General features: G+C 40.8%; 1 long non-coding RNA gene across 1 annotated transcript; it reads right to left on the bottom strand.

Annotated features, from left to right (window-relative positions):
• Nucleotides 1–7872: 7872 nt before the first annotated feature.
• LOC135177839 (uncharacterized) lies at nucleotides 7873–13975 on the bottom strand. The gene is made up of 2 exons (XR_010303188.1): nucleotides 13881–13975; nucleotides 7873–8021 (listed from the first exon to the last, which is right to left on the bottom strand). It is a non-coding gene; the product is annotated as an uncharacterized LOC135177839 (long non-coding RNA).
• Nucleotides 13976–15077: the final 1102 nt, after the last annotated feature.

Consider the following 15077-nt stretch of genomic DNA (forward strand, 5'->3'; position numbering starts at 1 on the left):
AAATCTTTTTGAATGCACCAGAGTTTGGTGTTTGTTTTCAACAGGAAGTGGATTTCGCTGTTAGTATTGCAACTAACTCTAAAATTTTGAGCACTGCTACTACAGTTAGATACCTAAACACGGCCCTAGAACCTGTACCTCCTCTTCAGAGATATTGTTTCACTTGGACATTGCATATTGCATCAGATTATTTTAAATAATCAGATTATTTTAAATAACCTGACACAGGTTTTAAGGATATTAAGTCATTATAACACAAATTTTGCCCAACCTGAAACATTACAGGAACTTCCAGTGTTGGGGTTTGGGTGGTTTCTAAGTAGACTTCCTGTTGGAGGCAAGAGATTTTGAGGTGCTGTAACATGTCCAGAGAAGGGCAACGAAGCTGGTGAAAGGCCTGGAACACAAACCCTATGAGGAGAGGCTGAGGGAGCTGGGGATGTTTAGCCTAGAGAAGAGGAGGCTCAGGGGGAACCTCATTGCTGTCTACAACTACCTGAAGGGAGGCTGTAGCCAGGTAGGATTTGGTCTCTTTTCCTAGGCAACAAGCAACAGAACAAGGAGACACAGTCTCAAGTTGTGCTGGGGGAGGTCTAGGCTGGATGTTAGGAGGAAGTTGTTGCCAGAGAGAGTGATTGGCATTGGAATGGGCTGCCCAGGGAGGTGGTGGAGTCACTGTCTCTGAAGGTGTTCAAGAAAAGCCTGGATGAGGCACTTAGTGCCATGGCCTAGTTGACTGGCTAGGGCTGGGTGCTAGGTTGGACTGGATGATCTTGGAGGTCTCTTCCAACCTGGTTGATTCTATGATTCCCTAAATTGCTTGTCAGATTTTTGATGCTACCAAAGGAACTTGTTTCAGAGGCTGATTGAGCTGAGTATCACAGGCACTTGAATTATCCAATTTCCTATTAAAAGTAGAGAGCTTCACAGACAAGCCTAACTGTTGCAACACCCAATATTTGTCCAATGCTAAGTACTGTTAAATATAGACATCATATGCTAAGTGTCTATTTGCCCTGCACTTCAAAATCTTTCTGAAATTTGCCAGTCTTCCCCTCCACACCTTGTGTCATCCATTTCTGTGGTAATAATATAAATGTTTCCCATTTCAATGTGTTTTAATAGTGTGCTTAAAAACCTTCTATAAAAAGAAATAATTGGGGTTTCCTTCTTGAAGATAAATGAGATGGGAGTAGAAACTGGATGAGTAATTGTATCTGACATTAACAAATATATTTACATTATATTCACAGGTGTGTGTGTGTGTTTCTATGATTTGAATTATTTTATATCAAATTATACAGTAAAATCCCATATTTAACTGTTTTAATCAAAGTATCACTATAGAGCTCCTAAATCTAACCTATAGACAATGGATTACATTCCATCTTAAATCCTGATTCCTTCATGAAACTATGATACATCAAAGAAATAGAGATTTTTAAGGCCAGTCTGAACGAGGCTCTGAGCAACCTAAACTCGTGGGAGGTGTCCCTGCCCATGGCAGTGCATTTGGAACTGGATGATGCTTGAGGCCCCTTCCAGCCCTGACAGTTGTGTGATTCTGTGAAGTATTATTGTGGCACCTTTCTTAAATGACAATGTACTATTTGTGAAAATCCTGATTTTAACAGCCCCTACTGTGTGATGCTTCCAAGCATTGCCCACAAGAAGAAAGCAGCAGAGTGATACCCCATTACCATGTGCTTTAACACAGTCCTGCAACAGATGAATGTGGTTCCCTGAGCAAAGCACATCAAAGAGTGAGCTAACAAAGCCAATAGAAAGTAGGAATTTTTCTTCTGTGGACAAATCCAAATTAGAAGAAAGGGAAATTATTCTGCTCCAGAATGTAAAATAGATGTGTCCTAGTTTTGCCTGCACAACACATTCTAACATCCTTTTAGGGTGGCTGAGTTTCTCCACAACATGCAAACTTGAGCAAAACAAGTTTAAAACACATCCCTGCAGTCTGTGTTTTCTATCAATCATTTGCCCTGCAGGCAGTTCCGTGATTTCTGGCATGCCCTTAGCCGAAATCCCTGCTTACAGGGATGGCTTTTCTGTAGCTGTCACACAGGCATCCTCTATGGGATTTGAGTGTCTGGTACACAGCTCAGGACATCACAATGAGCACCAAACACCTTTACTAAGGATATAAGTATCTCAGGTTTCATTGCTATCCGATATCCAGACCTACCTGAGGCCTGACCAATATCATCTCTGTATTATCTTTATTATTCTCAAGTGGGACTGGGACAAGTATCTTGTGAGGAGATTATAAAGCAATTAAAATGTAGAGTTATTAAAGAAATCCCCCAAAAAATTAAGTACAACCTTTTCTTCTTAAAAAAAAAAAATAATCTATTTGTTATGTTCAGCTCCACATTACACCAGTTCTGAAGAGAAATAAAAAACAGATGGTGATGCTGTTATGCCCAGGTGTCTCTTTTACAGTTGTGGATATCTTTGGAATGATTTGTAAGAAGCCAAAAAAACTTACAGGGTGGCATGTTAAAAGCACCCATTGTATCAAAATAAAAAGCTTTCAGAATCATTATTCAATTCCAGTGCTGGAACCTTGAACACATACTTCAAAATAACACTGAAACACTGCAACTTCTTTATCCTACCAATTGTGTGAGAAAACCTGGTTTGCTTCACAGAATGTGAGCCACAATTTTCAGGTTTTGAAGTCTTACATAAAGACTAAAGCTGTTTATAAGATCTACTTTATTGGTATGTCCTATAAATAAAAGGACAAGCGACAGCAGATGGCATACAATACTTTGGAGGAAAAACAGAGGGTCTAAAAAACAGGTCAAAACCTGATTCCAGGTACTTTCAAGAAAGTATATTCATGCATTTATAACTTGTGTGGGCTTTGTTCCATGTATTCATTGTGCAGCTATCCCACTTCAAAATGTGCTTCAAAGAGCTGGTGTCAGCATACTCAGAGGTTTCTATAAGCCTTTTTTTCCCCCCTCAAGCTTCAGCTCATTGCCTTCCTTCCTTGTCATCTTCTGTCACACTACCTGCCTTCTAAACACTTCGACTGACAGTTTATCGTTATCTTTGTTTATCTGTTCAAGCTAACTGCCATTCAAATAGCTGTGAATGGAGGGATCTATGTATGTTACTGATGTCTGTACAGCTAATTGCTGTATTGTCTATGCACATCGAATTGCATACAAAATGATAACCTCCAAAATTCCTTTTTTCTTTTTAGAATGAACAGCTCCTGTCCTCCCATCAATAAAGAATATATTACATATGGTTCAGATGTGATGTTTAAAACTGTGGGAGGCACTCAGCCCAATGTTGCTTTTATCACTTGTCACTCTGAAATTATAATAGTAGCAAGAAAGTTAAAGGCTCTTTCATCTTCCTGGAGAGCTAAAATAGCATTTCAAAGCTACTTTTGGGTCACTTGGATATAACTTTCCAGGTCTCTCCAGCCTTGCTGTGAGATAAATTTTTATAGAACATAAGAATGTAATACATTCCATTACTTGAGATGCATGCTCAGAAATTAAAACTTTCTGTTAGATATTCTGCCAGGAAGTCTGAGACTCTACAGTTAAAGGAAGATTGACAGAAAGATACAAAAGACATTCTCTTTTTTTAACCATGTAAAGATAACCTATTCTATAGAGAAGAGTGACACTGCAAGAAGTATTTTAAAATATTTTCAAAGTAAAGAATTTTCTATGACCTCTTTACAACATTTGAAGAAAATTCACAGAATTTCATATGAATTGGAAGAATAAAAGAAGTATGACTTGTGTTACAGTATCAAACCCAAATTATTCTTTGATAACTGTCCCAGGTTAGGGTGGATCCCTCCCCTGGTAAACTCACTGCAACATGGATTGTTTGGAAAGTTGGGGAAAAACTTAAATTGTATTTCTTATAGTTGTTTAAACTAAATATAACAGTATAGGGAGAATAAAGTACTACAGAAATATAATAACCTTAAGAAAGATGGGGAAGAGGTCAAGCAGCGGCAAAGCAGCAAAAGCAGCAGCAGTCAAAACAGTGGCAGGGGAAGATAGCAGCAGGCGCAGCAGAAGCAGCAAGGAGAAGGTACAATCTGTGCTTCCAGACATAAAGCTCTTGATGTTCCAAGGAAATTATATTAACTTATCCATTGTTGCCATTATATAGCCTATCCCTAGAATGTTCATCTTTCCACTCAGAGCTTCCACTTCTAAGTTTCTCTGTTCCAAATTGTTTTGTTAATGTCGGAGCTAGAAATCTAGCTCAAACGGCCACAACCCACCCCTTTAATATAATTCCCATTGACGCATCAAGTCATCCCATCTAATTAGGGACAACATCACTGTCCTGGACAGTAGTCATTCAGTCTTCAGGCTTTTTATCCAATTCCCTGTCATCCATCTCCTCATTTCCATCTGTCTCAGGCATTGGCTAGCTCAGAGGTTTCAGGAAACGGTCAGATATTTTCTCCAGTAAATGGGATGGAGTAGGAATTTCAGCATTCAAAGGGTTTATGCTCATGTATAGTGGGTTCTTCATGGGTTTTATAGGCACCACAATTATCTGCAAAAGAACTCATAACAACTTACATCTCATTTCTAATGTCAAGTTGCTTTGTGGAACACATTGTATTTCACCATTCTTTTGCATAATCTAGTATGTGTGACCAGGCCCTTTGGCAGAAACCACCCCTTGGACACATATAGCCTCCCCTGAAGGGGAGAAGAGCCAAACAGACTTTCCCAACAAATTCTTTTCATGAATGACAGGATCCCTGCCACCTTCTACCTTTCCTAACACATCTGAATGAGCTGGACCTGCTCAGCTGGCAGAACCTCTATGGTTCACTACTGAGGTAGGTTGGGCTAGGTGTTTCTCCCAATTTTTTAAGGTTCCTCTACCCGTTGCTTTTAAAGTTGTTTTCAGCAAACCGTTGTAATGTTCAATTTTGCCTGAGGCAGGTGCATAACAGGGCATGTGGTATATCCACTCAATGCCACGCTCTTTGGCCCAAGTTTTTAGGAGGTTATTCTTAAAATGAGTGCCATTATCTGATTCAATTTGCTCTGGAGCACCTTGTTGCCACAGGATTTGTCTTTCCAAGCAGAGAATGGTGTTACATGCAGCATCAAGGGAAACTGGATAGCTTTCCAGCCATCCGGCGTTTGCTTCTACCGTGGTCAGCACATATTGCTTTCCAGTCTGAGAACGAGGTAGAGTGATGTAATCAGTCTGTCACACTTCAACACATTTGCATTTCACCCATCACTCACCATACCACAAGGGCTTCAGTGGCTTAGTTTGTTTAATAGCAGCACAAATATCACAGTCGTGTATAACTTGTGCTATAGCATCCATTGATGTGTCAACTGCTCTATCCTGTGCCCATGGGTAGGTAGCATCTCTACCTTGATGTCCTGAGGAATCATGAGCCCACCAAGCTAAGAACAGTTCACTTCGGTGTTCCCAGTCTAAATCTAAGTTACAAGTTCTCATCTGCTTGAAACACCTTGGCGGCCAAACCTGCCTGGTGGTTGTGTTGATGTTTCTCAATAGCTTTACTCTTGGGCATGTGAGCATCTATGCGGTGCACTCTTACAGGAACTTTCTCGAGATGGGTAGCTTTCCTCTCCATTGCCAATTATTTCTTTTCCAGTCCTTTAGCCAACCCCCATAAGGCATTGTCCACCATCCACGAATCAGTATAGAGGTAAAGCATGGGCCAATTCTCATGCTCGGCCACATCAAGAGCAAGTTGGATAGCTTCTACCTCTGCAAACTGGCTTGATTCACCTTCTCCAGCTTTTGCTTCAGCCACTGCTCACACAGGGCTCCAAACTGCACCTCTCCATTTTTGCTTGTTTCCAATAAGGTGACAGGAACCATGTGTAGATAAAGAAGAGTTCCTTTCTTCATTTGACAAATCACTGTAAGGAGGAGCTTCCTCAGCCTGAGTTACTCTCTCCTCTGGAGGATTTATACAGCTTGTACCTTCCAGCCATTGATGATCATCTCCACTATGCCAGGTCATTCAAAACTCCCCATGCGTGCTTGCTGTGTTATGAGAGCCATCCACTTAGACCAAGTAATATCGCTTGTGTGATGTGGTGATGATCCCTTCCCTTTGAACATCCAGTTCAAAACTGGTAATCTGGGAGCCAAAAGAAGTTGAGAGTCTGTTCTGATTACTTCAGAAGCAGCTTTCACTCCTTCATAAGGAGCAAGGATCTCTTTCTCTGTCGGCATATATTTTGCTTCTGACCCTCTCTATTCTCTACTCCAGAAACCGAGTGGTCAGTTGTGTATTTCTCCTGGGGCTCTTTGCCAAAGGCACCAGATTGGACCATTATCACTTGCAGCCACATACAGAATGTTCTTAATGTCTGGACCAGTTCAAACAGGACATTTACATTACACAAACTGTACTTGAGACTGTAACCGGGTCCAGCAGTAAACTAAAAATGCCACACTTAAGTAGAAAAAAGATCTCAGAGAAAATTAACAAGTGACTGGATTGCAAAGAAACCTTTCCCAAATTCAGTTTTGTGAGGTATTTAGGCACTGAAAAATTCCAAACTTCACTTTATGTTTTGCATTCAAATGACAAGATTTTGCTCAGTGAAGAGAGAGAGGTTTGGTATGTAACTTTGCTGGTGCTAGCTCATTAGAATGGTTTGTTCAGTTTAAAATCATAAGACTTCACTGAACTTTTCCTGCATAACCTCTCCTAAGCCATTGGTCACCACTGAAAGAAAATGAGTAAAAGCTCATTTCCACAGCAAAGGAGAAAACGTAACTGATCAGAATTACATTTGCTTAGATTGATGAATCTGAGTACTCACTGAGGTGGACAAGAAGGGAAAAATAGAGAGGGAAGATAGATGCCACCTGAAACAGTCAGAAAGGGGGGGAAAAGGACTAGGAAAATGCTAAGTCTTCAGCCATGCAGGCCTGATTTTTTGCTAGAGATCTGTGGAACTGCATTTGGAGAGTAGAACCATAAAAGCTAAGGGAAAGAGTATGATGCTCAGAAAAAATTAAAGATAAATACCAATATAGGCAGGGAAGGGTAGGCACAGGCATTATCCATCTGAAAAACGTTCAGAGACAACACAGAACCTAGACTATCTCTGTCTATGATGCAGTCATAAGAGATGTTATCTGCAAACATCAAAATGAAATCTAGCAGGGAGTAAAAGCAGAGTTATTTAAGGTTCAAGCTTTCCTCCTATTACACTTCCCTTGCAAACATCAGAGGACCATATTTTAAACTGTACCTTTTGCAGTTGTGATTTTCCATGGTATGCACTTTTGGCTGACTGAAATGTCCTTCCTCCTGGATAAATATTTTTTGCTTATTCTCCACAATGACAATCTATGTCTCAGTCATCTTGTAAAGAATATTTAATACTTTGGGCCATTTTAAAACTGAAGCATATACCTCCTGCATTAATTAGTTTCTGAAGACATCTTGTAGAGCAGTCTGGATTTGCAGTCCTCTCTTCTGTGTTTATCTCAATGTGCTTTGATTATTAGTGTGACATTGTTTTTGTGATTGAATTCTTGCTTTTTTCCTATAACCTGCATTATCCCATCTCAGCCATTTTTATTTCCTTTCAAGATCTCTCATTGACAACACCTCATTGTGTTCATTTATTTACTTAATTGGCATTCAGATAACACTGAATAACATGATCTATTAATGTTATTGATTTTTGCTAGGCTGCATGCTCTATCTGCCGTAAACATTGATTTGAATACCTGGACGCAACCTTGAAAAGTTTATAGACAGATCTACCAACTGCTTTCTGCATTTTCTTCCCACTAAGTGCTTTTTAGTTTAATAAAAATAAAACACTGGCACAAAACAAAGACCTCTACTGTTTTAATTACCACCATTAGCATGTTGATACGTACAAATACACATCTTTTGTGGATGCTCTGTTAAAAATGTTATTTTGGTGATTCTCTTGAGTGACTTTGTCTTTCTACTCTGATTCGAATCAGATAGTACCTCCTTCCTTGAAAAAAAAAAGCCAGTGAAGTGGACACTCATTTATCTTTTATGAGTCCATAATCATTAAAATAACAGGAAAACTATTGGCTATTTTCATCCCCCCAGGCCTGATAATGCAAACTAATACTTTTCCATTAACTCTATCTGCATAAATAAAAGGATATGTAACCGATATAGGTTTGTGAGTGATCAAGAAACCTATAGCAGTTTATCAGCTACAATCAAAGTGTAATTCTAACTCTGAAAACTGGTTCAAACAATGAAGTTATGCTTTTATGCAACAGAACTGTTTGCATCTGTTAAGCTTGAAAAGTGAGGTATTTGTAATTGTTTTTAAATTAACTATCTTAAATCAGGTTAGAATCATTCACTGAGATAGAATGCCTATTAAATGTGCAAACAAACTGAAGGCACTAGGGAAGTAGTGGTGCTATCACTGATGTAATTCATCCAAGGAAGTTCACCAGAGCTGAAGAACAACTTCCTATCCTGAGAGGTCACGTTTATGCAAAGTGGCACATTGCACTAAAACTCATAGCACATTAAAACTCAGCAGAATTTGCTCTGTAAAACAGTAAATATAAAATCCCCTTGTGCCATTTTAGGTGCAGATAAGAAAAGGGAATGAGGCTTTAACTGAAACAGCAAGACACAAGAAAACAATTCTGTGTCCCTTGCAAGCACAGAAAAATGCTCCTGGCTTGCTCTTGTGCCTGCTAAACTAGCACATATTCTACTTAAGTGCAAGATGCTATCTAACATTAAATGAGGTCATTCTTTTTCCCCATGTGATGTAAGGCAAACAGCAAGTAACACTGAGAGAGGGAAGCCCTCACAAGCTATTCACTCTCCTACAAATCTTTATTAGGCTATCCTTTGTATTCTGCCTCTGATGACCCCACAACATAGATTTCCATACAATTTTCCACTCACAGAATTGGAAACAAGAAAATGCTACAGTAAGTGGAAGGTTTTCAGAAGGGATGAAGAAATAGCATGAGCACAGAGACAGTGCACTCTGTATGTATATGATAAAGATAGGACTCCCTGTCCCACACTAAGATTTGCTAAAATCAAACAACAAAATTAGACAAAAAGACAATGTAAGTATGTCAGAAACAGGAGGACATTCAGCTTTGTCTCTGAATCGACTCAATTCTCAGCATATTCACAAATCTACAGAACAAACTGGGGCAGACTACAGTGTCACTCCCTCCTCAATCTCTGAAAACCTGAAAGAGCAAGATCATCAAGATGAATGAAAGAGCCTGTGCTGTTTGCAGTATACTCTGTGTGCTGGGCCACAAGATTATGACTTATAAGTACGTTTTGGAAACAAAACATTTTATGAAAGCTATTTCATTTCTTTCTGCAGACTGCAGTCTGTATTGCCTCAGGGTCATGTTATCTGAAGATTATTTCCTAGTTGCCTTTCTTGTTGTTGCCAAAAGGCCTCAAAGAATGAAAAAGTGCTTTTGAATGATACAAAAGATACTCTAGGAAGGCACCATAGGCTCACTGGCCATTTGCTGTTATTCTTTTTCTCTCTGTATTAGGTTTTACAGCCCTTCTACGGAAGTTGCATTTGAAAGTATTTTTAGAGATAATAAATGCAATTATAATAGTTCTACTTTAAACAAATGATGTCAGGAAGGAAATGGGGTTATCAGAGGGCTGCCTAACACAATTGTATGACTGTAACCTTAACCTGGAAATCCTTACATCAGTTTCAATGGATTCTGAACTAAGCCCTAGAGAGAACACCAGTTTCATTAGTGAGACCAGTAGCAGACACACATTTCACAAGATTTACTGGTTCATTTTACACAGCTCAGAGACTCAGATTCTACTACCTGTTTCTGTTGTTCTGTAACAGGAACAAATACTAAATTCGACATGGATTTCAAGGAGAGTGTCATATGGTTATAAACTATTTTCACTCTAACTCAAATAATGTGCAAAGCAATTAATTATCAAAACAATCCATTAGCATGCAATAAATGAAGAGAAATAATAGCAGTTTTGCAGTGACAGAGGAATAGCTCTTTCATTCCAAAATTATTTTTAGCCTTCTGACTGCAGAGATAAAAAAGCAATATATTTCTGCATCCTTCATTCATAAATATCAATAATGAAGAAAATGCTTCTGCTACATGAGCAAATTAGCACTGACCAAGGATTTGACAGTTTTTTGTCAGATTAAGTTTGTGAAAGGAGAACAACAGAATTAAAACAGAGCCAAAAAAACTACCAAAGATGCATAGCCATGCTATAAAATGTATGTAACAGAGCACATGTTGAAACTGAGGAGGTAGAGACATGCAATGCAGAAGTGAAGGAAAAAAAAAACTGATGAACAACTCTCTGCATGTAGATATGTTAGGAGTTACCTCTGATCAAACCTGATAAAGCACAGATCTGTTTACTATGTCACTACTAATTAATGATCCCACCTGCCCTGTGACAGTTGCCTGTGCAGTAAGTGAACAATTCCTATCACAGTGCTGGAGAAACCAAAAGCAAAATAGAAATGAAAGCAAATATCATCCATTCAAGTCCTCTTACAACCATATGAATTCCTTTTTTATTAAGCAAAAATAGAACCAGATCACTTAAGACCTCCTATAAAACAAACCAAATTTGGCTGTACATTTGTTTCACTGAAATTAATTTAGATCTCTAAAATGTATTCTGCAGCAGAGTTATTCATGGGAGACTTCAAAATAAACTTGTGGGAGGAGGGTGTGTGAAACCTTGAGATACCATTTTCTGAACTCCACTGAGGTCATTAGAGATGCAGTGTAGGTTTACTCTTAACTTGGCCTGGCTTAGCTGTTATTTGTTATCTTTACCAATTCTCATCTTTTACATCTCCGTAGCAGAGGTTTGCCAGCTGCTGCATACACAGCTATTGTACAGCATAAGCTGCTCTAGTACATAGAGCATTTATTCATTTAAATAGGTCTATTAATCATCATAGTTTGTCATTTGGCACATAAAATGGGCCTGTATTCATTTTTTCCTGCATGGAGTAGGCATTTAAAAATCTTTCACTGTCAAACAGGCCTGTTACACAGCCAGTGCAATCTTTAATGCTGTTTATTTATCAAACTTAATGTAATAGGATCCCTTGACATGGCACACTGATGAAGAAGTGAGGTTCATTTTCAGAGTGCTGAAATGAAGTAAATGTCTAGTAGCTGGTGTTCTTCACGCTTCCTGTAATACAGGACTACATATACTGTCTCACTGTGCAATCATTTCTACAGCAACCCACAGATTCTGGTAGATGCAACAGAAAAACCTTGCTGTTAAGACCTGTTAATCACCGAAAAGTGATATTGCAAGCTACAGCTGTGGTCCAGTGATTCGCAGATGTGGTTATAAACTACTGACAAACGATTCTTAGTTGTTGCCACGTAAGAAGTATAAGCAGTTCCTGGATTTAGGTAAAATGGTGTATTATATATCAAAGCTAAGAGACTGCTTTGTGAAAACAGTTCCTTCCCAATGATATGTAACTGCTCACAGTCTCCAAAGGAAGCTATTTTTTTTTCAGTTCATATCCCAATAAAAAACAAACCAACTGTAATTCTCAAGACTTTTTCTTCTTGTTGTTGTTGTGAATTTTGGTTTTTTAGGGAAAGAATAAAAAGTGTTGCAAAACCTTGTTACCAGCACAGTAAAAGTTTAAAATGTTCTGCATGATAAATGTTTACTGTTGGTTATATGTGTATGAGACCTAGAAGTGTACTTTTTCTATTTGTCAGATGGAATTACTTACTGTGTACTGAGGAACACAACCAATATCCATTTACCCAGTGTTAATTACATTACATTTGACAATAAAAAAGATGATGGCTTTCCAATTTCTTCATTTCCCCAAGCCCAACGTCCTATCTTGTAATCTGGGACTATTTTTATATGAAAGATGCAAAGCCTTCAGGCAAAATACCAGAGCACAGTTTAATCAACAGGCATATTGAAAAAGAAAGAGCACACAGCATTACCACTGTGTATACACACTCACACAAGGATTTGTGATATTTCTCCAGTGCTGCTGTTAAAAAGCAGAATTGCAGTGTTGATCATGAGCATAGTGACTTCTGCAAGAACAGCCACAATGTTTTACAGCGTCCTCTACAATACAGCTTTTCACTTACAACACAACTTGGCAGGGAGTGTGCAGGTTTACAAACCAGAATTTTCTGAAAGGCACACGATAGGCCACCCAGTACAGAAGCTTTTGTTATGTTTTGCTGGTATTTATAGTGAATCTCTCAAATGCAAAGTGAAAAATCTTGTGACAGAAGACAGTTCTTCAAACACCACACAGCGTTCTCAGCAGACGTATCCAGCTTTTCCCATTTTCACAGTATCACACAGTATCATCAGGGTTGGAAGAGACCTCACAGATCATCAAGTCCAACCCTTTACCACAGAGCTCAAGGCTAGACCATGGCACCAAGTGCCACGTCCAATCTTGCCTTGAACAGCCCCAGGGACGGCGACTCCACCACCTCCCCAGGCAGCCCATTCCAGTGTCCAATGACTCTCTCAGTGAAGAACTTTCTCCTCACCTCAAGCCTAAATCTCCCCTGGCACAGCTTGAGGCTGTGTCCTCTCGTTCTGGTGCTGGCCACCTGAGAGAAGAGAGCAACCTCCTCCTGGCCACAACCACCCCTTCAGGTAGTTGTAGACAGCAATAAGGTCCCCCCTGAGCCTCCTCTTCTCCAGGCTAAACAATCCCAGCTCCCTCAGCCTCTCCTCGTAGGGCTGTGCTCAAGGCCTCTCACCAGCCTCGTCGTCCTTCTCTGGACACGCTCAAGCATCTCAATATCCCTCCTGAACTGGGGGGCCCAGAACTGAACATAGTACTCAAGGTGTGGTCTAACCAGTGCAGAGTACAGGGGCAGAATGACCTCCCTGCTCCTGCTGACCACACCATTCCTGATGCAGGCCAGGATGCCATTGGCTCTCTTGGCCACCTGGGCACACTGCTGGCTATGTTCAGGTGGGTATCAATCAGTACCCCCAGATCCCTTTCTGTTTGGCTGCTCTCCAGCCACTCTGACCCCAGCCTGTAACTCTGCATGGGGTTGTTGTGGCCAAAGTGCAGCACCCTGCACTTGGAGCTATTGAACCCCATCCCCTTGGACTCTGCCCATCTGTCCAGGTGGTCAAGGTCCCGCTGCAGAGCCCTTCTGCCCTCCAACCCAGCCACATCTGCCCCCAGCTTAGTGTCATCTGCAAACTTGCTGATGACTGACTCCATGCCCTCATCCAGATCATCTATGAAGATGTTAAAGAGGATGGGGCCCAGCACTGATCCCTGAGGGACACCACTAGTGACAGCCGCCAGCTGGATGTGGCACCATTCACCACCACTCTCTGGGTCTGGTCCTCCAGCCAGTTCCTAACCCAGCATAGAGTGTTGCCATCCAAGCCATGGGCTGACAGCTTAGCCAGCAGTTTGCTGTGTTGGACAGTGTCAAAGGCCTTGCTGAAGTCCAGATAGACCACATCCACAGGCCTCCCCACATCCACCAAGTGGGTCACCTGATCATAGAAGGAGATCACGTTGGAAAGGCAGGATCTGCCCTTCCTTTCTGACCTGATTTTGCAAGGGACGTTATCTAAGTGTGCACCATGCACAGGCTAGGAAAATAGCTCTTCCTTTTCCTACAGGCATTTGGCTAAAAAATTAATGATGATCTAACTAACAGTACATCTCAGGATTTTCCAGCTGGGCCCATCCCCCTGCCCCCTCAGAAAACGTCAGATTTGTTTCTAGAAACATGCTCACGAGAGAAAATATGACCATATATTTTTTAAATGAAAGTGAGAGAGGGAATACACTCACCAGAGAGCAGCCAACAGCCTTGTGATGCAGGGCGAGTGATGACCAAGTGCCTGGGTCTTGAACAGGCACAGATAGAATCTGAAGGTGCCGACTCTACCTGCTGGGGAAAATAAACAGAGTCTGACCACCAGCATCCACAGTCAGGCATGGTTCTCTGACATAACCAAGTAACTCCAATTTGCCCCACATTTCTATTTTCTCAGTTTTATCTGAGAGCAGTGAGCCAATTCATTTTGCTGAATCAGCAGATAGGCAAATAAAGGAAAAGGTGCATGAATGTGCCAGGAAACCACCATTACCTGCAAAAGGGTGTTGTGGTGGGCCTGATAGGCCCAAAATAGGCTTAATATATATCCTGGGTTGCCCAGGCATGTTTTTCTGCTCCACTAGAGAAGCAAGCACAGGAAAAGAACACAAAAGAACCTGGAGCCATTAAGTCTAAGGATTCTGACCTGCCCAAAGTCCAGTGGGAAACAAGGTACACACATTTATTTTGTGCCTGCCTTGTGCAAGGCCTGTTCTTTTCCCAAATTTGGGTAAAGTGACCCTATGGCTTTGCCTAATATGGTACGGTTTGGCTAACTGCCATTCTGGTTGGCTATTCTGTGTCCAAAGGCCGATTCATCTTGACCCACATTGACAGAAAGACATACACAGGTAAACAACATGCTCTGCCATGCTATTTGTGCCATTCACGCCTGCCGTTGCCTTCTGCGTTGTTGTTTGCCTGGAAACTGCACTGCCACGAGTTTACCAGGAACAGGCTCTGAATGCCTCCAGGCGATCAGCCTGTGTGGCCAGCGTGACATCATGCTGAGACTGTGTGATGGTTTGGGCATTAACCCGCCCCCCCACACTTTTAAATTTGCCCCAGCTAACTCAGACGGCCTCTGGGAATATAAATGAAGCTATTTATTTTACAGCAGCAAATATACAAGCAGCTATTTACAATATATACAGTTATAAACAGAAATATACAAAGGATAAACAATACAGAAGCACAACTCCCCCCCCAGAAACCTGAGTCCCCAGGAGGGGTTCTCAAACCACCCCAACACCTCCTCTTGCCCTCTCAACCTTACCCCAGTTCTCAGAAAGAAGAGAGGTGCAGCCAAGAGGTTAGGGAGCAATGTTAGTGGCAGCAAGGTTAATGAGATGTGACTAGGTCTGAAGGCAAAGGCAGAATGAAAGACAAAA

Source organism: Pogoniulus pusillus, chromosome 8, assembly GCF_015220805.1.
Source record: "Pogoniulus pusillus isolate bPogPus1 chromosome 8, bPogPus1.pri, whole genome shotgun sequence".
Taxonomy (NCBI): Eukaryota; Metazoa; Chordata; class Aves; order Piciformes; family Lybiidae; genus Pogoniulus; species Pogoniulus pusillus.